Genomic DNA, 25,996 nt, shown 5'->3' with positions numbered 1-25,996 from the left:
GGGGGAAATTGGAGGGGGAGCTGAACCATGAGAGACTATGGACCCTGAGAAACAAACTGATGGTTCTAGAGGGGAAGGGGGTGGGGGCATAGGTTAGCCTAGTGATGGTTATTAAAGAGGGCACATTCTGAATGGAGCACTCGGTGTTATACGCAAACAATGAATCATGGAACACTACATCAAAAACTAATGATGTAATGTATGGTGATTAACATAATAAAAAAAGAATAAATCAAAATTTTTTAAAAAGACAGTCATCCCTAATCATTAGGGAAATGCAAATCAAAACCAAAATGAGATACCACCTTATACCTGTCAGAATGACTATTATTAAAAATAAATAATAAGCAAACAAGCGTTAGCAAGAATGAGGCAGGAAAAAGAACTCTCCTACACTGTTTATGGGAAAGTAAAGTGGTACAGCTATTATGGAAAAGAGTATAGAGGTTCTTCAAAAAATTAAAAACAGAACTACAATAAGATCCAGCAATTCCATTTCCATTAAAAAGAAAAAAAGTAATCTTGCCATTTGTGACAACATGAATGGGTGTTATGCCAAGTGAAGTAAGTCAGATAGAGATAGATAAATACCATGTGATTTCACAAAAAAAGTGGAATGTAAAAACAAAACAAAAAAAATGAACAAACAAAACAGAAGGAGACTCTTCAATACAGAGAACAAACTGTTGGTTCCTGGGGCAGGGAGCAGGGAAAGAAGGGCAAAATAGGTGAAGGGGATTAAAAGGTACAAACTTCCAGTTACAAAAAAGTCACAGTGATGTAAAGTACAGCACAGGGCATATAATCAATAAGATTATACAAGCTTTGTATGATGACAGATATTAGCTAGCCTTATCATGTTGATCATTTCATAATGTACAGTTGATGCTTCAACAATAGAGGGATTGGGCCACTGACCCCTATGCAGTCAAAAATTCACATATAACTTTTGACTCCACAAAAACTTAAGTACTAATAGCCTATTATTGACTGTAAACCTTACCAATAGCATGAACAGCGGATTAACACATATTTTGTGCATGTATTATATATTGTACTCTTACAATAAAGTAAGCTAAAGAAAGTATTAAAAAATCATAAGAAAATACATTTACAGGACTACACTGTATTTATCAAAAACAATCCATGTATTAGTGGACCTGAGCAGTCTGAACCAGTCATGTTCAAGCATCATTCTATATATAAATGTCAAATCACTATGTTGTACACCTGAAACAAATATAATATTGTATGTTAACTTATTTAAATTTTTAAAAAGATAAATTAGAAATCCACAAATCCAAAAACTGGAGATTCAACACTCAGTAAGTGCTAAAACAAGTAAAAAGAAAAAGTCATAAAGATAAAAAAAAGACAAACAATACAATCAATTAACTTGGCCTGATACTTTACACGACACACCCATCCCAACAACAGCAAAATATGCATTCATCAAGGCAGGCTACATTTAGTCCACAAAAACAAGCATCAGTAAAATTAAAAGATGATATCATAAAAAGTGTATATGCTTGATCGCTATGTAATTTAACTACAAATGAATAAAAGGTATCTGTAAAATGCTCAAATACTTGGAAATTAAAGAAAACATAAAACAGAAACAGGACAAAAAATTCACAAAGTCAAACAAAATGTATTTTTTGAAAAGTTATCAAGTGATTTTAGAAAAGAACACTGAGCTAGATTACAGAAAAGGTCAGTCTACAATTTATATACCTAATCAAGTGTTCCTGGAGAAAAGAGCAAAACAAATAGTACACAGAAATATCTAAAAAAAAAATCTTGCCTAAAATAAAGACTTAAATCTACATACTAAGCGTACAATGAATCACAGAAAATACTGATAAAGAATGTTCATTATCGGGGCGCCTGGGTGGCTCAGTCAGTTAAGCGGCTGCCTGCGGCTCTTGTCATGATCCCAGGGTCCTGGGATCAAGCCCCGCATCGGGCTCCCTGCTCTGCGGAGAGCCTGCTTCTCCCTCTCCCTCTGTCTACCACTCTGACTACTTGTGCTCTCTATCTCTGTTAAATAAATAAATAAAAATCTTTAAAAAAAAAAAAAAAAGAATGCTCATTATACCAGTAAAGTTATACCAAAAAGATAAAAAATACTATGGGTAATGTGGAGGTACCAGGACTTCTCCAGAGTTTCTCCTACTTTCTATTATCCTCCCTAATCTGCCCACTGCTGTCTAGTAAAAGCAATGTGTGTAACTCACCACTAGAGGAACAGAAAATTTCAAGCAATATCCCTATATGCTTGGGATACAGATCGAATCTCCTGTCAATGATTACCTTTTTATTTCCAGGTATGCTTTAATTTCAGTCATCTTTCAAGTCAATGGGCTCCTTTTGTAGCCACTGCTATTGCAGCCAACAACTTCCACACTAATAAACCTAATACCCTTCATAGTCAAGATTGGGGTATTACTTTGTAGTTCCTATGTCTATTTAAAAAAAAAAAAAAAAAGAGCCAAAACGTTGATGCTGGGATTTCAACTGTTTTGGCCCGAGATCAGGTCTGTCTTCAAGCTTCATGTTAAAGCTAATTCTCCAGAAATCTATAAAATCAGCAAATATCTACTAATTGCCTACTCTGCTGCAGTCATGTATTAGCTACTTAGGAAGTATCTTAGCCATTTTAAGATATCACGAACAAAACGAAAAATTAAAATCCTAGTGTCCTCACAGAGCTTACAGTCTAGTGGGAAGGCAGATAAAAAGAAATCAATACATATAATCATAAATAATATGAGCAAGTTAGAATACAAATGCAACTGGAAATATAAAAAGTAGAACACGAAATAGGAACTGAAGAGGAAGCAATTTCATAAAAGTGTGTAGATTTTATTAAAAAAAAAAAAAAGATCTAATTCCAAGCAAAATCAAGCCGACTTGAAGGAGGTTGAGAGACAGGTAAGTATCTCTAGAAAGTGTTTCAAGCAAATAAACAGTCTATGAAAAGTTCCCGAGGTGGAACTGGGCTGGCAAATCCAGGCAATGGCAAGGAGGCCAATGTGGCTGTTGCAGTTTGATAATAACCTAATTCACTAATTCAATTGGTTTTCTATGGGTTCTACCCATAAGAAATACCTGAATAGGCTTTATACAGCCATTGACCTTGGGACTTCATCTAAGCCTGACTCCAGAGTGCTCAATTTCCTGAATTTATTTGTATTTTTAAATATCTAATTTTTCACCCTACTTTCAAAGTTTTTCATATAAGGTACTAGATGCAGGACATGAAATTTTAAAAATCTATGGTCCGATTGTGACTAAATCACTTTTTTATGCTTTTAGAAAAAGAATTACATAAACTTTACTGAGCTTCACTTTCCTTCCTCTTTAAAAAACAAGTACATATTAAAAAAAAAAAACAAGTATAATAACCCCTGCCCAATCTACCACAGATAACTGAAAATCAGTAACATTTAACAGATACAAGACTCTTTGCTAAAATCTGAAGAGATAGGAACTGTCTTAACATTCAAAGAATTCAGAGTCCACTTGGAAGACAATTAAACCAGTAATCATAATTTAACATAATAAATGCTAAAACAATGTTGTATAAACATTCCTGTGAGATACACCCAAGAGAAGTCTGGAGGAAAAATGCAGGCATTTGATTTAAGCTGAATCCTGAAGAACATGAATCATTTCATTAAAAAAAAATGTTTTATTTAAAGAAAAAAAAAGTTATCCTACTTCAAAAATGGTCCAAAAACATTAACAGGAAACTTACAGAATATGAAAACAGGCATGACCAATAAACATGAAAAAATTCTAAGCCTCCCCAGCAAAAAGAGGAAATTCAAATTAAAACAATGCTGAACTCTTTTAACCTGTCAGATTAGCAAAACCTCTCTGACTCTAATTCATCTTCTAGGACTACCTGAAAGGAATTTTCACTTTTAACTCTATTTGCCATGATATTTAAAATATTTAAAATAGCCTAAGCATAAGACAATCTCACTGTTGAAAAGCTATCATGAAATACGGGTGAGTAAAGAGATATACAGTTGCATTACAATATGGTCACCCACACATAAAAGTATGTCTGCATGTATCTATATGTTGACATTAAAAGTTCTGTCTAGAGGGGCGCCTGGGTGGCTCAGTTGTTAAGCGCCTGCCTTGGCTCAGGTCATGATCCTAGGGTCCTGGGATCAAGCCTGCATCAGGCTGCTTGCTCAGCGAGAGGCCTGCTTCTCCCTCTCCCACTCCCCCTGCTTGCCTTCTCTCTCTCGCTGTGTCTCTCTCTGTCAAATAAATAAAATCTTAAAAAAAAAAAAAAAAAGTTCTGTCTAGAATTTTTACTAGTTATTTCTGTAAGATGAGAGTGGAAGATGATTGATGTTATCTTTTCCTTTCCCTATATAAATATCTATATTGTTTGGCTTGGTCCTTTGAGAAATCTGTATTATATTTAGAGAAATCTATTTTTTTTAATTTTTTAAGAAATTATAGTATTTCCAGAATCAATTAAGGAAATCCTAAACTATGTCAAAATGAATTAATTTCATAAAACATTTTTAAAATGCCAAGATATCGGGGTGTCTGGGTGGCTCAGTCAGTTAAGTGTCTGACTTGATTTCAGCTCAGGGTCTTGAGTTGGAGCCCTATGACAGGCTCTACACTGGGCATGGAGCATGCTTGAGATTCACTCTCTCTCTCTGCCCCTTCTCCCCCACCATGTGTGCATGTGCACAAGTGTGTGTGTTGGCTCTCTCTCTCAAAAAATTTTAAAAAAAAAGCCAAGATATCAGCATTAAATGTATCAATCTACCTCCACTCCCTGCCCCAACACTGGATTATCAATTTCTTACCTCCTCATTGAAATAAACTTCACTTAAAACCTCCCTAAAGAGGAATGGCATCAGCAAAAATGGCAGAGTAAGGTACACTAGTCTATCTCTCCATAAAAGCCACAAAAATCTGGCAAAAACTCTCAAGAGTTAACTTTTTCAAAACTCTGGAAACTAACCAAAAGCCGGCAACAAACAGGGAACACTTAAAAAAAAAAAAAATGCATCTCAATCTCAGATCAGTGAGTTTTGTGGTGTTTTTACTTACCCATATTGAATCCCCTACCCTTCAGCCCAGCAGTGGCATTTAATAGTCCACATTCCCAGTCCAAGTAGTGGTTAAGAGAGAAAACAGACCTTATTCACAAGGAATTGTGGGTTTTGCTTTGACCTGTCTGGTAGCTACCTGGAGGATCAACTCAATGAGCTTACTTTATCTCTTTTAATTCAGAACTTTCCCAACACTAAAAAAAAACAACAAAAAAAACACTACCCAGGAGCATTTGTAGAAAACATTTACAGGCAAATGTATTGCATTAGTCTTTACTTCCTGGGATAAGGGATAAGAGAAGGGGCAAAAAACAGATTAACCAGTATCTCGAGAGGGAAGTCTGGGAAGTGTTGCTTTAGAGAATGAAAAGGTTAAAAAGTTCCAAAGTCTTCCTGAGAATATGGAAGGCCATACACACACTCAGGGGCTGTGCACTTGCAGAGCAAAGACCAGAGAAAGGCCTTGAGCTCTCACCCCCCACTGACTTTCAAAGTCTGCACAAGAAAAGAAGGCTGAATTGTCAACTGACTGGTTGAGTTTTGAAGGCATTCCCAATCAGAAACCATGGAAGCCACGTGGCAGTGGATGAAATATTCACAGTGCAAAAAGAAAGACTATCAATCAACAATTACAATTCCAGCAAAACTATCCTTCAAAAATGAAGTAGAAGTCTCAAGAAAGTTATGTCCAAGACCAGAAGCCTTCACTGATGAATTCTACCACACTTTTAAAGAATAATAGCAGTCCTTTTCAAACTCCTGCAAAAAATAGCAGAGGAGGGAACCTAATTCCTTCTGTAAGGCCAATGTTACCTTAATACCAAAGCTAGACAAAGACAAGAAAAAAACACACCAATATCCTTTGTGAACAAAAATCCTCAGGAAATACTAACATATCAGAAGCAATTAAAACATTACACAATGTGACAACTAGTATTTTTCCCAGAAATAAAAGAGCGTTTCAACATTAGAAAATCAATCAATGCAATACACCATATTTACAGAAGCGGAAAAATCATGTACATCTCAACTGACACAGAAAAAGCCTTTGACAAATATCCAATAGTCTTGCATGATTTAAATACTCAACAAAGAATGAAGGCAAATTCCTCAATATGATATAGGACATTTATGAAAAACACACAACTAACATCATACTTAGTAAAGGTTTGCTCTCCAAGATCAGGGAAAAGGAAAAGATCTCTGTTTTTGCCATTTTATTCAACATTGTAGTATAGGTTCTAGCCAAGAAATTAGGCAAGAAAAATAAAAGGGCCTTCAAAGTGTAAAGGAAGAGTGGCGCCTGGGTGACTCAGTTGGTTAAGCATCTGCCTTCAGCTAAGGTCATGATCGCAGGGTCCTGGGATTGAGCCCTGCGACGGGCTCCCTACTCAGTGGAGAGTCTGCTTCTCCCTCTCCCTCTCCCCCTCTCCCCACTCACGCATGCACACTCACTCTCACTCACATAAAGACATAAAATCTAAAAAAAAAACTGGAGGGGCTCCTGGATGGCTCACTTGGTTGAGCAACTGCCCTTGGCTCAGGTCATGATCCTGGAGTCCCTGGATCGAGTCCCGCATCAGGCTCCCTGCTAGGCAGGGAGTCTGCTTCTCCCTCTGACCCTCCCCCTTCTCATGTGCTCTCTCTCTCATTCCCTCTCTCTCAAATAAATAAAATCTTTAAAAATAAATTAATTAAAAATAAATTTTAAAAAAGTGTAAAGGAAGAAGTAAAACTACCACTACTTACAAATGACATAATCTTATATATTGGAAACCCTAAAGAACACACACACACCCCTGTTAAAGCTAATAATTCAACTAAGTTCTAAGATACAAGGTAATTACACAAAAATTAGTTATATATTTACACTTACAATGACAACCTGAAAAGGAAATAAAGAAAACAATTCCATTTACAATAGCAACAAAAAGAATAAAATACTTAGGAATAACTTAACAAAGAAGTACAAGACTGTTGCACTGAAATCAACAAAGCATTGTTGAAAGAAATTAAAGAAGGGATCTAAATAAATGGTTAGAGATGTTTATGGATTGAAAAATTGATTATTCAAAAGGCAGTACTTCCCAAACTGATTTATAGATTCAATTCAATTCCTATAAAAATCCTAGGTGTCTATTTTAAATGAATAAACTAATCCTAAAATTCATATGGACTTGCAAAGAACCCTGAATAATCAAAACAATCTTAAGAACAAAGTTCAAAGACTTATACTTCACAATTTCAAAACTTAGCACAAAAATAAACAAAACAGTGTCATACTGGCACAAGGATAGACATATAAATCAGTGACCTAGAACTGACAGTCTAGAAATAAACCCCCATGTCTATGTCCAATTGATTTCTGATAAGGGTGTCAAGACCAATCAATGGGGAATAAATACTCTTTTTTTTAATTGATGTATAGTTAACATACAATATTACATTAGTTTCAGGTGTATAACATCGTGATTTGACAATTCTATACATTACTCAATACTCACTGCAGTAAGTGTAATTACCATCTGTCACTAGGGAATGAATAATCTCCAGGAACAAATGGATACCCAAATATAAAAGAATGAAGTTGGACCCCTACCTTACATTATATATGAAAATTAAGTCAAAATTGATCAAAAAAATAAAACTATAAACTCTTAGAAACATAGTTGTAAATATTCATGATCTTAGATTAAGAAGAGTTTCATAAATATCATACCAAAAGAAAAAGCAAAAAATAAAAATAAATAAAAGACAAAGATAAATTGGACCTCATCAAAATTTTGTGTATCAAAGGCTACTATCCAGAAAGTGAAAAGATAATAAAATGGAAGAAAATATTTGTAAATCATGTATGTAAAAGAGTCTACTGTCCAGAATATGTAAAGAACTCCCAACTGGGCCGCCTGGGTGGCTCAGTCGGTTAAGCGCCTTCAGCTCAGGTCCTGATCCCAGGGTCCTGGGACAGAACCCCGCATCAGACTCCCTGATCAGTAGGGAGTCTGCTTCTTGCTCCTCCTCTCCTTCTGCCCCTCCGCCAATTCATGTTCTCTGACTCAAACAAATAAATTCTCAAAAAAAAAAAAGAAAAGAAAAAGAAACTCCCACAACTCAACAAAAAGATATACAGGCCAATTTAAAAATGAACTAGAACAGGGGCGCCTGGGTGGCTCAGCCAGTTAAGCATCTGCCTTCAGCTTAGGTCATAATCTCAGGGTCCTGGGATCGAGCCCCGCAGCAGGCTCCCTGCTCAAGGGGGAGCCTGCTTCTCCCTCTCCCTCTCCTCTTTGCCCCTGCTCATGCTCACTCGCTCCTTCATGCTGTTTCTCGCTCTCAAATAAAATCTTAAAAAACAAAAAACAAATGAACTAGAACATGAATAGACATTTCTCTAAAGAAGATACACAAATGGCCAAGACACACATTAAAAAATACTCAACATCATTTCGGAAATGAAAATTAAAACTATATTGAGCTGCCACTTCACACCCACAAGGATAGCTATATAAAAGGAAAAAAAATGAAAAATAACAAGTGTTGGCAAGGATGGAAAAGAATTGTAACCATCGTACAATGGAGGAAAGAATGTATAACACTAAAGCCATTGTGCAAAACAATCTGGCAGTTCATCAAAAAAGTAAATATAGAGTTACTATATGACCCAGCAATTAATATCGCTACATATATACCCAAGAGAACTGAGATTATGTTCATATAAAAACTCATAAATGCACGTTCATAGCAGCATTATTCTCAACAGCTCAAATTTGAACAACCCAACCAAACAATCCAACTGAGAAATGGATTAACAAAATGTGGTATATATCCATACAAAAGAATATTATTTGGCGATTAAAAGGAATGGAGTAGTAATAATTGCTACAGCACAGATAAACCTTGAAAGCATGATAAATGAGAGAAGCCAGGCAGAAAATGCCACATATTGTATGATTTTGTTCATATGAAATGTCTAAAATCATGGAGACAGAGTTTCTTTTCGAGTTCTGAAAATTTTCTGTAATCAGATAATGACGATGACAGCAAAATGGTGTAAAAATACTAAAAACCAAAGAATAGTACAATTTAAAATAATTAAAATGGTGAATGTTGTATCATGTGGATTTTATTTCATTAAAACAAAAAAAATCTCCCTTAAGTACTCAGAACTCTGTTCCTAGGAACAGTGATCTAAGTAAATATTGCTTTCTCTCACTCAAAAATATCAAAACAACAAAAAGAAAATCACCCAGCTCTCTCAATTAGCATGTCAGGCAATTTAAATATACAGTCGCACATTAATAAGACACATATCACCTTATCCATACAATTTTCAAATATGTAATAGCAATATGTGGCTCTACCTAGATTTACCCTTCAATCCACAATCCTGATCACACTCTGCCACAAAGCCAAAGGACTGAAATGAATAGATCAAGAAACAAATATGCACTGAATAAGAGATTCTATAAACCAAACAGGTAAAAGAGCAGACATCAAAAGAAATAGAAGGAAAAACAAAAAGGACCCAATTTACAAATTTATAATGTCATATTGTTCCTTTTGTTTTCTTAACATTGCAACCATTTTGTAAATCATTTTTATTCTAATAAGCATTTAAAAATAGAGAGGTATTTCTCTCTATATTATGTTCTCAAAATTCCTGACCAAAAAAAATGTACGAATGATAGTAAGAAAAAAAAAATTGGAATACCTACAATATAAAAATGTACAATTAAATTAGCTACACTATCTTCAGTTAGAAACATTATAGAAAGTCCTATGGTGTAGCAAGAGCCATGTTCTTATAACTATAGCAATAATCATTTATAAGGCAAAATTGAAGTTGGGATTCTTTTTACAAGTGAGCTTTATTATTTCATAACAAATTAAGCTACCGTATATGGTATTCTAACTTTCAAGCCATCATATGTTACATAAAATGGTTCCCAAACGGGTAACATAGACTTGAATAAAAACTTAAACTTATGCAAATTCCAGAAGATTAATTTATTCATTTAATAATACCCAAGGGTAGGGGGCAATTCTCTCCTTCAGATTCAATTTAACATCAAAGGAAATAATTCACTTTGTACAAAAGCCAGAATTCAATAATAAACAAATAAATTATATCATACACGAAGGACATGTTTTTGTGGTTTTATTTTCCAGCTGTAGCTGACCACAAATAAAAGTACATTTTATTAAGCTTCTGCTAAGTACTCCAGTAGCATTTGAACTAAAATGAACTATTTAAAAATAATTTGGCAAAAGATGGTACGTTACACAATGTATCTGTTAGTGTAATAGTATCAATGAAGAGAGGTTTCATTCCCTTTTGTTTTGGTCAACTCTGAAATATTTCTAGTAGGTTAGCAAATATAAAAAAATAATAAATTCCCATATATCCATATCATCAGACCCAATCTGTCTAACCATAACATCATACCACATTTGCTTCAGAAATTTCTTAACAGATCAATAGCTTTTACAACTTTATTTATGCTATTTGGGAGGCTCATTAAAATGTAGTGAATATGCACAATAAAATTTTCCTTGTGGTTTATGCTACTATAGATTTATTTTATTTCTTTAAAAAAAAGTTCAAGTTCATATGAAAAATATCTAACAAATTCTGGAATTACTTAAAAAAAATCACTAAACCAACCTTTTAACACTTAAATTGGTGAAAATAAAATTATTTAACAAATGCTTATTTCACATATCAGAGAATTCCTAGTCTGAACATATGTTCACTTTACAGAATAGGTTTAAAAACTATCAATTCAAACATTACTCTCTTGGGAAAAATAAATCCTAATGTAACTAGTGGAATAAACAACTCATTAAAACTCAACTTGGACAAACTCCAGGATAAATTTAGGGAAATAGAAACAAGTAGGTCTTGATTGTGTAGTAGCAAAGATTGAAAATGAATATGCCCTAATTAATGAATACTTTAAAAGATTCTGCTTATACCATCTGCTGACAAATTTTAATACAGAGCTGATGAAATTTCTGGACCAATCTGACATTTCTTTAAAGAAAATTCTACCTTCAAAATTAAATAAAGAATGTGGAAATAGATTTTACTATTCGATGTAAAGGAATTAACTTAAACAATCCATTCATGTTCATAGGTAAAATTCTTGCCATACGTACACTTGAGGAACAGCCATCCTCTTAAAATCAACACACCTCATAGCAAATGAAAGAATATCCTCAGCAACAGCTGGATCTAAAGATTTATATAGAGTCCCCAAATGCAAAGTTTGAACCTACAAATTGGTTCCAAAAATGTATTTTTGTTATTACTCATATCCTGTACAGTAAAATAAGATTAGATCACTTTTTCCAAAACAAAATGAGTACAAAACTTCACTAACTCAACTTAGAAATAAAGCAGTTTAAAAAGCTCAGAAATTTGTATTTACTTCTGTATTCAATGACTATTTACCTTACACAATACATCAATACTCGATGAAAAGAAAAAAATTTGTTTTAAATTAAATAGTAGGTAAAATGAAAGGCTAAAGCTCCTCTTTCCTTCTTCTGATTCCACTTCACCCCCGATACATAACTACTTGTTATAAGTCTAGCAGACACAACTACAAGCCTCTTTTGATTTTATGCATTCATATACACTTAAAATTTAAGGGATGTGTGTTTGTGTGTGTGTTGTACGGGTCTGTCTATAGTCTGCTTTTTATGACTAAACGACATTCTCAGAGATAAGCTCTTTCTACATTAGTACATACACTTCTACAGTGATCTTTTTAATTCACGCTTCATAATAGTTTGAATCCAGTTTCACATTCATCAGCAGTGTATTAGAATACCCCTTTCACAACATCCTCACCAGTATTATATTTTTTAATCACAATGACTGTAGCATTTGCAAATAACTATAAAATGCAAATTATATCTTGTTATATTTAGATACAAAAAGTTTACCATTTTTCAAATTTCTAAACTATTACTTCAATTTAAATAATAAAAGAAAAAGTAAAACTTATCACTAAGATAAAAATATAATCAATTTCTGATTATTATAATATACAATGTCCAATATTGTACAATGAACTATGGATGGTAGCAAACAAAATACAAAAGGAGCAAAATGTCCCTTCATTTTCTCCTCATCTCCTAGACAAGTTATTCAATATAAACAATTCACCTACTTAAGTCAAATGCCTACTCAGGAAAAAAGAGAAGGGAAGTGTGTTTATAGAATATATTTTATGTTTGTAATAACATTCAAACACAACCTTGAGAATTCTGATTAGAAAAATCACTAAAATTTTAGTTCAAGTTCAGTAATTAAAGTCACTGTTTTTTTCCTTTGGCCAAGAGCACATTTTACACATATTATGTAAGTAAACAGGAGACAGACTTGGTTGTCAAAAATACTTACAATCTAAAACCTCATCAATCAGACAACCAAAAAAAACAATGAAATCACTGAAGAAATTACCAGCTGCATGTAAGTATTTATTTTCTATCTACAATAGATTCAAGGTTTTAAAGATAAATGTCCTCTATAGAAAAAGATGGTCCTTATGGAGTTTAAGTAAAAAGAAAGGAAAGCTGTTAAATAATCAAAACCAGTGTAAAAATCACTTCTATGAAAAGTGCAGTGAAAAACAGAAACAATATCCCATGAAGGAATATATTAGGGAGATGTAACCTCATCAGAGGAAAGTGTCAATTTCCAATACCTTTGGGGTAAGTAAAAGCTGTTTAGGCTATTGACTAGTGAAACAATATGGCGAAAAAACTGGCTGAAAAAAGAAACTGAAAAAGGCAAAACGTGGAAGGGGCTAAGGAGGAAGCTATTCAGATGAACATAGATAGCCAAGAATGGGCTAGATCACGGAGGACATTACAGAATGTTTCAAAGATTTTAATCTTTACTGTAAAAGCTATGAGAAGCAAAGTATTTTAGGCTGGAGAAGGAAGTAATTACAATTATCTTCCAAAAACAACTCAATCAAACAAACCTGGCTACAGATGTATAAGAGTTAGCTGGTGATTAAGACCCATGACAAGATGCTCAACATCACTCATCATCAGGGAAATACAAATCAAAACTACAATGAGATATCACCTCACACCTGTCAGAATGGGTAAAGTTAACACAGGAAACAACAAATGTTGACAAAGATGTGGAGATAGGGGAGCCCTCTTACACTGTTGTTAGGAATACAAACTGGTGCAGGCACTCTGGAAAACAGTATGAAAGCTCCTCAAAAAGTTAAAAAGAGAACTACCCTACAACCTAGCAATTGCACTACTAGGTATTTATCCAAAGGACACAAAAATAGTGATTCAAAGGGGCACATGCACCCCAGTGTTTACAGCAGCACTATCCACAGTAACCAAAATATGGAAAGAGCTCAAGTGTCCATTGACAGATGAATGGATAAAGAAGATATGGTGTATATATACAATGGAATATTACTCAACCCCATCAAAAAGAATGAAATCTTGCCATTCACAACGAGGTAGATGGAACTAGAGAGTATAATGGTAAGGGAAATAAGTCAGAGAAAGACAAATATATGATTTCACTCATATGTGGAATTTAAGAAACAAAACAGATGAACATAGGGGAAAGAAAAAAATAAGAGAGAGGGAGGCAAACCATAAAAGAGACTCAACCATAGAGAACTGACGGATGCTGGAGGGGAAGTGGGCAGGGGAATGGGCTAAGTGGGAGATGGGTGATAAGGAGGGTGCCTGTGATGAGCACTGGGTGTTATACGTTAAGTGATGAATCACTAAATTCTACTCCTGAAACCAATATTATCCTATATATTAACTAAAATTTTTTTAAAAACTTGAAACCTTAAGAAAAAAAACACCTCTCTAAATACTTAGATAATCAAGAAAGAAAAAGCGAAGACTGCATCTTAATCATAATGGGACTCCAGGGTCTACAACACAAGTTTTCACATGATAGGTGCCAAAATATTATTTTTAAAACAAATAAATGAGTCATTAATCAGATGAAACTTGAAAAAAGCTAAGTATTAACAGATTTATCTAGGAAACTGGCAATATTTTTTTAAAGTTATAAATCATAATAAAGAATACAAAGTTATTATTGAGAACTTGCTAATAGTTACCAACATGCTATTACTGGTGGCTGCATCACTGACTAACTAAAAGATGTCTAGAACCAGGGACTTATCTCTCTAGATCCACCATATCACCTTCCCTAATCCTTCATTTCCAAGTCCATAAAATAAAAAACAGATGACTTGTTTATTGTGAGGTTCAAATAAATCCCTGTATATAGTGGAATTAGTGAAGTACAAATGCTATACAAGAGCATTATGATGCTGTTCTTAGAGATCATCTTCTGCCATTAAGTATGCACTATACGATCTTTTGCATATGAGGACCTCCAATGATTATTTGTTCCTAAATTTCAAATTAATATATAAAAAGAGATTAAACCAAACACAGTTAAGAAACTTAGAGGCAATGATAAAAAACCTTAAGCTAAATTGAGTGATTTCTAACCAAAACATTTCCCTTTTAATATACTAATAACTTAGAATTCTTTTGAATATACTTTTAAGTTTCAGTTCCCAAAAATAATGAAACACAGACGTATTTCAAAGATACTGTCACTAGAATAAAATGTTGTCACAAGATAATATTCTCCTGCTGTTGTACATAGACAAAACCAAATACGGGGGAACAGCTAGCATAATTCTTCTCATAGAAAAAGATGTAAGTCTTGTAATAATATTCTCCAATATCCAAAAAATCAAATTTAAAGTCAATAATCTAAGAATGAATTATAAATGTTCATTTGGGTACCACTAAACGAACTATTTTACTAAGTTTAAAACTTTTAACAAGAGACGAATCACGTTTGCCTATACAACTTCACACCCAACTGATCATAAAATTGCATGTGGAAAATATCAAGTTTTCCAACAGGAAAATCAAAGAAAACCTTCTGTTCTCATTGGACCAACACTCTCTGGTTGTTAACATGTGTTGCATGCTCTTCATGCACTTACTTAGAGAAATCAAAGAGAAAACTCTGATATAAAGACAGATGTTATTTACCTACAGTAGTGTTTCTCATGTCTTTTTAATCCTCCCCCCCACACACACACATACTCAAGAACTATAAAATCAGGTATTTTTCAACTGGTCATTTACTTAAACACATTATATAAAATCAGAACCACAACATGACAAAATATAAAAATTGAGAGGAGTTAACATAAAAATTATTCTTTCAAGGGAATATTAAACAATAATGCATTAATATTCTAAATAAGTAAATGTACTTTATTAGCAAAATATAAAATCATTAGTAATACAATAACAGGATTTATAATTTCATAATTGAAAACTGTAGCTAAAATATTGCCAAGTGTTGAAATTAACCAAACTAAATCCCAAAACAGCACAAGCAGAGACTTAGAAGTTAGTGCTAAGAAAGAGACAAATAGAACATCTGATGAAAACATGCTCAGAACCAATCATGTTATTTTATTAAATTTAAGATTCTGGACTATTCTTCATATAAAGATTACTTAAGAGGTATTTTTTTATTTTAAAATGTGTTATTAAAAATCATTCAATCAAGACAAATTTACAGAAAAATCAATGACATATCTGGAAAACATTCATAATTAATAAAATCTAGATATACTTCTATTCGCTATTTTTCAACTCCCAAAAGAGCCATAAATATATATGGATTTATACAGTGAAACTACTCTTTCTGATATGAACAAACTGGTAGTTCAGACTGCAAATGCAATTTAGGTCAAATTTTCACCTTGATACAAATACAAGGCCGTAAATTAATCAAATTAAAATACACAGACAATAGTAAAATAAGTTTTTAAAAAGTTTTAACCTTGTTAAAGAGTTAGACCATTATGCTTGTTGTCACTTAAAATAGAGTCCTATGATATCTCACATGTTAAAATTACATCTCTTTTTCTATTTTTTTTGAAGATTTTATTTATTGGAGAGAGCGAGCATGAGCAGGAGGAGGGGCAGGGGAAAGGGCAAAGGGAGAAGCAGACGCCCTGCTGAGCAGGGAGCCCCACACTGGGGCTTGATCCCAGGACTCTGGGACCATGACCTGAGCTAAAGGCAGATACTTAACTGACTGAGCCACCCAGGCGCCCCTCTCTTTTTCATTTTTATTATTCTCTTTAAACTATGCTTTTAAAAAACCTACCTAAGCAAAAGACACTCAATGAAATGAAAATATGTGAATGTGTATGTACATGTAAAAACTTACTATTTAATAAGTCTGAACTACCAGTTTGTTTATATCAGAAAGAGTAGTTTCATTGTATAAATCCATATATATTATATTTATGGCTCTTTTGGGGAGTTGAGAAATAGAGAATAGAAGTGAATCTAGACTTTATTAATTACAAATGCTTTCATTTATGAATGTATGAAATCTATGTACAAAATCTTTTATTATGCAACTGAAAATGCTATGAGCCTCAGTCTCTGGCAGCAGTGTGCTAGAGAAATACCAGAAGCCCTAGAGAAAGAATCAGTTGTCTGATGGGTTTGGGTGAAGAATGGAACAACAAAGCAAGGAACAGTGGGTTTGCCAGCTAACAAGCTAATCCATCATTCCCTGAATCAAGAAAGGCATTACCCTTTTTCACGAGCCGGCTGCCCTCCCCAAAAATTTGACCCAATGTAGGGAGAGAGAAAGGGGCTGACCGCAAATAGACAAGAAAGAAATTTGGTGGCTACCTGACTGTATATATCTGTACACATAAAATTGTTGAACTTTGTTATATTTAAATTATACTCTATTTTTAAAATGAGAACTAAGTTAATGAAAACAGGGGTATAATACATATAATAATCCATTATAGAGAACTTTATAAACCACATTCTACACAACTCTAAAGTACTATGAAAGCTTGCTATAATTATATAGTATTTTCAGGTGTAGCCAAACCTCTAAATAGCTTTCCAATTTTTTTCTTAACTAACAGGGATTCTATAAAAATAAGACTATTTTGAGAAATAAGTATGAAAAGTTAAGTATTCACCTTCAAATATTATTCCTCCCCAAAAAAGAACATGATGAGACTAAACAACTAATATCTAGGGGCGCCTCGGTAGCTCAGTGGATTAAGCATCTGCCTTCAGCTCAGGTCATGATCCCAGAGCCTTGGGATCAAGCCCCAGGTTGGGCTCCCTGCTCAGCGGGAAGCCTGCTTCCCCCTCTCCATCTGCCCCGCCCCCCGCTCATGTTCCCACACCTCTCTCTAAGAAATAAATAAAATCTTAAAATAAAACAAAACAAAACCAGTTTGAAGAAGGGGCTAGTGACACAAAAGGACATTCTCAGAACATCCCAAGTCACAGTTACTGCAGCAACTATAACATGGTTTGAAAACCCCTTAATCAACTCTGGAATTCAAACATCTCTGAGAGTATGGATAGTTATTTGCAAGCCTGAATATATTTCACTCAGTTAAGGAAAGCCACATACAGATGTAGAATAAAAAACAAGTTAGCCACTGATACATGCTATGTCAAAGATGAACCTCAAAAACTTTATCTAAGTGAAAGAAGCCAGACACAGGATACCACATATTGCATGATTCCATTCATATGCCATAAAAGATAATTTATGAAGAAAGTGGTTACCTGGGGCCAGAGATGGGGATTAACCATAAACGGGCATGAGAGATCTTACTGGGATGGTAAAAATGTTCTAAAACTGAATTTATGGTAAAAGTTGCATAACTCAGTTAATGTGCTAGGAATCACTGAATTACATACCTGAAATGGGTGAATTTTATGCTATATAAAGTACATCTCAATTAAGCTGTTTATTAAAAAAAATACAAGTTAGCAAAGCTATTCATATGGAAAGATGCTTTAGGATGCAAACTTAATGCCAACTTGCCATATATTCCCTCATCAATGGTAGAAGGGACTACTAATTTTGGGTCTTGACTCAGATATAAAAGTGAATTCCAACTTCACTATTTACTGTATGCATAAGCATTAATAAGACAAAGAGATGTACAGAACGAATAAAATAGTATCTCATATTGTTGTTATGAAGATTAAATGAGATACTGCATATAAGACTCTTAGCACTATTCCTGGCACATATATGCTATTATTATTAATATTAATTTGGTATTAAAACTTCCCCATCAATTTCTCACATACTACTTGCTTACATAGGTTGAAAAATAATTCTGTTCATGAGTTAATAAACTATATGCAAATTAGATATAACCATTTCTCAATGAATATAAAAAGTAATTATCAGAAGGAGATTTGATTACAAAGTAATGATACATTTTGAGTGCTGCCCCCCAAAATTAATCTCAGTAATTTATAATCAAAGAGCACCTATATTTTCATGACTATACATATTAAAAACTTTACAATAAAAAACTTTTAATTACAAAGAGTTTACATATTTCTGAGTTTTATTCACACTATACATTATAATGTATAAAAATGGATATTAAGAGTATAATGCAAGGATACAAACTTAAAATATGTGTATTTACAAATAGATTTCAAAGGCTCTAATATATGTTGACATCTATAAATATTGGAGATTGTAATACATGTGAAGATAACAACTGAAAAAAAAAAACAAATTTTTGGAAAAGCTAAAATCCAGAATTACCAAGTACACTCTACAAAACCATTAAATAACTGCAGAATGTTTGCAAAAAGCTGGAAAACAAACAATGATATATTTAACTGACATATTCAATGAATTTTCATTTATCTGTAGGAACTTGTATTTTACCTCCTATTACTGGTTGCTCCACCACTAAATGGTTTTCAGTTCAAATAGGAATCACTAACAAGATTAAATAGAAAAGCATAGACTAGTTCAAAAATACTATGCAATCAAAAGCTATGTATATACCTGAAACTAATATAACACTGTATGTTAAATACACTAGAATTAAGATCAAAAACAAACAAACAAAAAACTATGTAAAAATCTCCTTCCAAGGCTGAAGACAGCAAAAAGGATAATTTTATATAATTAGATTGTAAAAGACAATCTATACTGCCTCTTAAACCAATTTTTCCCATTTTAAAATTCCTTTAACTGACCCCATAAGGGCAGGTATCTTGCCAATTTTTTTCTAATCTAGCCAGGGCCATGAAGAATATCTGGCACATAGTGGGCAATCATCACATTATCTGTGAAACAAACTGGAATGAATGAACAAAGAACAGTATCAAGTGTGCAAAAAGGCAGACAAACAGTGGAAAAACTCACTAGAGTTTAAAAAACAAAAAACTGAAACTGACTGGGGAACACTGTTCACAAAATTGAAGAAAATATGTACCCTGTCTGTTATGGTCATCCTTCCCTGTTTCAATCATCCAGATAAGGATACAAAAGAAGCATTAATCATGAAAAAGTTAGCAGAGGACAAAAACAGAACGCATGAGCAAAACAAAGAAAATTCTAAGAAATATGCAAGGAAATGCTTAATTAATAATGGAAAGACGGTTAGGTTAACAAGACCATGCAAGCGTACCCCAAGTCATACAACACAAAATCCCATAAGATAGAAGACCAAGTTGTATCATGAACAGAGCCATCGGGCATGTGGTCCACATTGTTGTATGCCTGACCTGAGATTACAGCTCAAATAAAACTATTACACCTCAGTAGATAGAACTAGTAAGACCTAGTCACTTGCTTTCAGAAGTTTGATGGAAACTAAGCTAATTTGCTACAAAGGGAGTTAATGTAATACAGAAGGGGAGGGGGGCTATTTCAACAAGCTATCCAAATCAAAAGAGAAAGCTGGTATGAGAACAGTTTGTACTATACACTTCCCAAATCAAATTTACCATATGATATTAATGGAGAAATTTATCAGGATAGTATATTTTCATTGTGATCATGCTTACCCATTTCTAAATGTGCAGAAATTCAAGTTTGGATGTGAAATGGAAACAAGAATTGAGCCAAAGACAAATAAAGATTGCTGTATTTCTCATTCTCAACTGCCCTAAGCTTCTTTAAAAGATCTATATGTTCTTAAGAACTACAGAGCCATTGTGTAGAAACACGATTTCAGAAGTCATTCACATATTTTGATGAGTTTGAATCTTATTTGATGATGAATCAAACCCTGATTCATCTGCATTTAAAGCAGAAACCTGCGCCAGCAATGTATGTCCCGAATTTCAAGAGGATCTGACAGAGCTAAAAAGCAAACAATGCTGGATTTATATAAATCTCAGTCTACCCTGAAACGTCTAACTACATGACCATACACAGAACAGTGTTTTATCTGCTTGGATTTGTTAAAATACATTCTCTTTTACCAGATTGTTAAAATTAATGTTAACATCTATCATTAGAGAAATAATCTCATAATCAGAACATTAAGTGCTTTGGCTGAATTAATTTACCACTCAGTAATACCTCAAAGAGCTATATTTCAGTATTCGCTTAGATTTCAAACAGAGTAACAGTGAGCACGAGGCTTGTGATAGTTATCTTTTTAATGAATAATGCTCACAAAAATTTTGGATTCCCTTAATATTACCTCTTTAAAATAATTAACAAGCACTGCTGCTAATAAAAAGGTGATAAAGCCAGTATGCATATGAATTTTAAAACATGACAAACGTTATGTACATATATACACACACATACAACATATATATACACACATATACACATATATGTCAGCCCAGATGTATGGGAATCATGAGGTGTTTACAAATTCACTTTATTTTTTCTTGTATTTATTTTTATTTATTTATTATGTTATGTTAGTCACCATACAATACATCATTAGTTTTTGATGTAGTGATCCACGATTCATTGTTTTCGTATAACACCCAGTGCTCCATGCAGTACGTGCCCTCCTTAATACCCATCACGAGGCTAACCCATCCCTCCACCTTCCTCCCCTCTAAAATCCTCAAATTGTTTATCAGAGTCCATAGTCTCTCATGGTTCATCTCTCCTTCCGATTTCATTTCAAAATAGGGATGAAGATCCCAATCTTCCTACTGGTTCTGAAACCCAGTCCTCCTAAAGCCTATCCTGAATAACCAGGTGAAAACCCACTTGCTTTAATCTTTAATCTTCATTTACTTTGATTTTCATTCTATTCAGTATTATTAAACTTGTCTATAACGTATAGACTGTCAAGCACTGTAACTTTTTAAGAAATTAACTGTTAACTATCTTTAAAACATGTTTTTTAAAGAGAAGACAATCAAGAAAACATCTCCCTTTACTGTAGAAAGTTATAAAATCTTTCTGCAGAAAAACAATCTAAGTTAGCTATCCCTGTAAATGTTAAGAGCAAAATCTACTGTGAAGATAAACTTGCAAACAACCCCAAGAAGTCTAATTTATCTTTCTCCTCTTCCCCAAAGTACAGCTATTCCAAAGACGCAATTGATCACTTTTTACATGCTCAAGTTATACCAATTTTTAAGAAAAACTGTGTCAAATGTAAATAATAACTTTTTAAAACAAAAAGCAAAAGATTTAATAAAAGACGTAAACTAAGCTTCTGGCTTGGGAGTTATATTAAGACAGAATCTTAACATTAAAAAACATTTTCCCATAGAGTTGGAGAAAAATTTGCAAATCACATATACAATAAAAATTTAGTATGCAGAATTCATAAGGAACACATACAACTCAACAACAAAAATAATCCGATTTAAATATGAGAAAAGAACTTGAATATATATTCCCCCAAAGAAGATATACAAATGATCAATAAGCAATTGAAAAGATGCTTAACATCACTAACTGTTAGAGAAATACAAATCAAAACTACCATGAAATACCATTTCATATTCTTTAGGATGACTATTATCAAAAAACCTAAAATAACAAGTGTTGGTAAAGATATAAAGAAATTGGAACCCTTGTACATTGTTAGTGAGAATGTAAAATGGTATAGCCACTATGGGAAACATAGTGGCAGTTTCTCATAAAATTAAACACAGAATTATCATATGACCCAGCAATTCCGCCTCTAGGTATATACCCAAAAGAACTGAAAACAGGTACTCAAACAAATATTTGTACACCCATGTTCAAAGCACCATTTTCAATTGCTAAAAGGTGGAAACAACCCAAATGTCCACTGATGGTTGAACGACTAAACAAAGCATATACATACAATGGAATTTTTCAATCTTAAAATGGAATGAATTAGGAAGGAAAGAAAGGGAGAGAGAGAGGGAGGGAAGGAGGGGAGGGAAGGAAAGAGTAAGTGAGGGAGGGAAGAAAAAAATCTCACATATGCTACAGCATGGATGAATCTTGAAAACTTTATGCTAAGTGAATGAAATAAGCCAGACACAAAAGGACAAATATTGAATGATTTAACTTACATGAGGTACCCAGAATAGTCAAATCCATACAAAGTAGAACAGGAGTTACCAAGAGCTCAAAGTAAGGAGTAATGGGAAGTTATTGTTTTAATGGGTACAGAATATAAAATTTATGGAGATGAACAGGGGTGAGAGCACAATCTGAAGATACTTAATGCCACTGAATTATACACTTAAAAATGGTTAAAATGGTAAATTTTCTGTTTTGCATCTTTTTTTTTTTTTAAAGATTTTATTTATTTATTTGACAGAGACACAGCGAGATAGGGAATACAAGCGGGGGGAGTGGGAGAGGGAGAAGCAGGCTTCCCACCGAGCAGGGAGCCCGATGTGGGGCTCGATCCCAGGACCCTGAGATCGTGACCTGAGCCGAAGGCAGACGCTTAACGACTGAGCCACTCAGGTGCCCCGATGTTTTGCATCTTTTACCATGAAAAAATTAAATAGTACTAATAATTTTTAAGCAGTGTGATACAGTTGAAGGAGCCCTGAACCAAGAAAATGAGGATTAAAAAAAAAAGAAAATGATGATCAAATTGAGGCATTGATATTAACTGTGTGCTCTTCGGTTAAGTAATTTGAACTCTGTGGGACTCAGTTTTCTCATCTTTGAAATGAAAAGATTGTAAGAGATGATGAAAGGGTTTCTTTTCAGTTCAAAACATTCCATGAGAGCACATTCCAGATGCAAGAACCAAAGCTGACAATCAGGCTGCTGCCACTCAAGCAGAGGTAAGAGAATCAGCATCCCAGTTAAGTCTTACCAGTTTTAAGACATTCTGTTATTAAAGTACTGGCAATACCAGGTCCATGCGCTGAGTGCACGGAGCAAGCTCCTAGTCCATCTCTCGGCTCCAAAAACCCATTTAATATATTGTCCTCAGATAGAGGACATATCAGATATTAAACTGATAAGAATAGATACTACACTTGATCTTAGCCAAAAGGCCGAGACCTCTGAAACAAATAATACATTATATGTTAAAAAAAAAAAAAAAAGATAGTAGGAAGGGAAAAATGAAGGGGGGGAAATCGGAGGGGAAGACGAACCATGAGAGACTATGGACTCTGAGAAACAAACTGAGGGTTCTAGAGGGGAGAGGAGTGGGGGGATGGGTTAGCCTGGTGATGGGTATTAAAGAGGGCATGTACTGAATGAAGCACTGGGTGTCATAAGCAAACAATGAATCATGGAACACTATATCAAAAACTAATGATGTAATGTATGGTGATTAACATAAGAAAATAATAAATAAATAAATAAGACATTCTGTTAAAGAAAATGTTTATCACAAAAGCAGACAGATGAAAATAATCATAGCTCTGGAAAAAAGGAAATTAAAAAGTTCTATCTCCAGGGGCATTAAAAACACTCAACTCTATGTTTTCTAACTGTGGTATTATAAAGGACAAGGCAGTTGAGCAAACCTCCTTTTGAAACTTGTGGGGTGGGTTACTTATTCTCTACATTTGCTGATAAATAAATATTGGCATTTTTTAAGACTTGAAGGGCCTACCTTCCATTAAAGTTATTCTAGTGTTATTCTGAGCTAGCCCGGGAAAATGGCTGCTTCAGTTTCCATTTCAGGGAGGCAAAAGGATCAGTATCTGCTCACTTCTCCTTTAGATACCATGTCAATTACCATGAGCCCACTACCACCACCAAATCCTGTACTTCTTAATTAACATTGAACTCAGACATAGATTCCATAGAAACGTATTCCTCAAACAAATGAACTGCTCAATAACTTCATTATTCAAAACCAACCCGTCTGTTACTGTGCTAAATAAGGAATGGGTGCTTATAGGGATCCCTCAATCTTGTAAATAAATGTGTTTTCCCACATTCCTAGGACTATAAAAATGACTCATGACATATATAAGCAATAATTAGAAAGAGAAGAAACAAGAACAGTAAAAGAAAGAACTCTAGAGCTGCCCAACAATGAATCTGGTTACCTCACAAAGTAGCTAAGTCCCTCTGAAAAAAATGTTCAGCCCATGATAGACAACTACAAATCAAAGCTGTGTCATAGACTCAGAAACTAAGATAATGCCCAAGACTCCACGTAACCCTATTAACTACAATTCTATGAGATCATCACAGTATCTATATACTGTTATCTATATATTAGGAGATACTAGGAGAGTTCAGATTTATTAGCTGTACTATCTCAACTACCCTCTCAATACATGGAAATCCACTTTTACTACAAGGCAAAAAGCACGCTGAGCCTCTGATGATGATTAACAAAAGATAATGTAGTGTCTTCAGTCCTTCAGGTAAGAAAGGGATCAAAGACTTTAGAATGAGATAACCTTCCATGAGAATCCTTGCCCAGCCACTGTGTGACTTTGGACAATTTGTGTAACTTCCCTGAATTTTAGTTTTATAAAAGAATATTATGTTAGCTCACAGGATTGTTATGAAAACTTGTTAAATACCTAATACTGCATTAAAAAGTATTTTCTTTCATATTCTATGCATTCTTTAATAACCTCCTTACAAGTTACCACCTTCGTGTTCTCCAGGACTTTCTTTTTTTTTTTTTTTTTAAAGATTTTTTTATTTATTTGACAGAGAGAGATACAGCAAGAGAGGGAACACAAGCAGGGGGAGTGGGAGAGGGAGAAGCAGGCTTCCCGCGGAGCAGGGAGCCCGATGTGGGGCTCGATCCCAGGACCCCGGGATCATGACCTGAGCTGAAGGCAGATGCTTAACAACTGAGCCACCCAGGCGCCCCCTCTCCAGGACTTTCTAAGCCAAAGTAATTTTTCTCTGAACTTCCAAAGTATATTGCATTGTCTATCTATAAATGAGATCACACTTTTGAACCCTCAATTATAGGAGAAAGTGAATTTGTGACTATAGTATAATTACAGTATTACAAGCCTGATGAAGAAGAAATTGGGTTAATGAATATTTGATTACCTGGCTTAACTTTTAAGTATTCATATTAAACTCAGACATCCTTAATCACATAAAAGTCTAGGCCCAAAAGTAGCCTTCCAAATTCCTCTCCCATGGTATCCATTCACAGATCCAATAGAGCAACCCTGACTTTGTTGAGACTGTATTATCCCCCTAGAAGCCTCCACACCCCAAAACCAACCTCCTCATGTCTGGATATACACCCAATTCAACCAGTAAAACCAAAATTCTACTGCCACTTCTATGAAGCCAACCATGACGTCCCAGGGAAATTTTCTACTTTCTTTAAACTAACAGGACATTTTTCTTAAGCCTCAATTTTGCCATTTAAAGACAACCGTTTTATGTGTCTAGTGTCCTCTCCCACTAGACTGTAAGTTGTCATGCTCAGGGGATATCTCTTACCCTCACTGCATTCTACTGTATTCTTTTCCCAATCCCAACGTGTAGCACAATGCCTATCAAAATACAGAAAATCAAAAAATATTTATGAATGACATCTAATCTCCTCTAATATAATTGAAGCTTCTTAAGGAAAAGGGAAAATGGCACAGGAATAAAAAATAAACACATACTTTAG

General features: G+C 34.1%; 1 protein-coding gene and 1 non-coding gene across 7 annotated transcripts in view; both read right to left on the bottom strand.

The window, feature by feature from the left end:
* Positions 1-25,996, bottom strand: part of VPS13B (vacuolar protein sorting 13 homolog B) — a 767,339-nt gene that overhangs the window by 619,750 nt on the left and 121,593 nt on the right. The window lies entirely within an intron of this gene.
* On the bottom strand, positions 23,254-23,441 carry LOC118015495. Its single transcript, XR_004680660.1, has one exon. It is a non-coding gene; the product is annotated as a U2 spliceosomal RNA (small nuclear RNA).

This window comes from Mirounga leonina, unplaced genomic scaffold (genome assembly GCF_011800145.1).
Source record: "Mirounga leonina isolate KUSES-001 unplaced genomic scaffold, KU_Mleo_1.0 Mir_165, whole genome shotgun sequence".
NCBI classification, from domain to species: Eukaryota; Metazoa; Chordata; class Mammalia; order Carnivora; family Phocidae; genus Mirounga; species Mirounga leonina.
The sequence above is the reverse complement of the archived record's forward strand: the minus strand, read 5'-3'. Positions and strand labels throughout refer to the sequence as shown.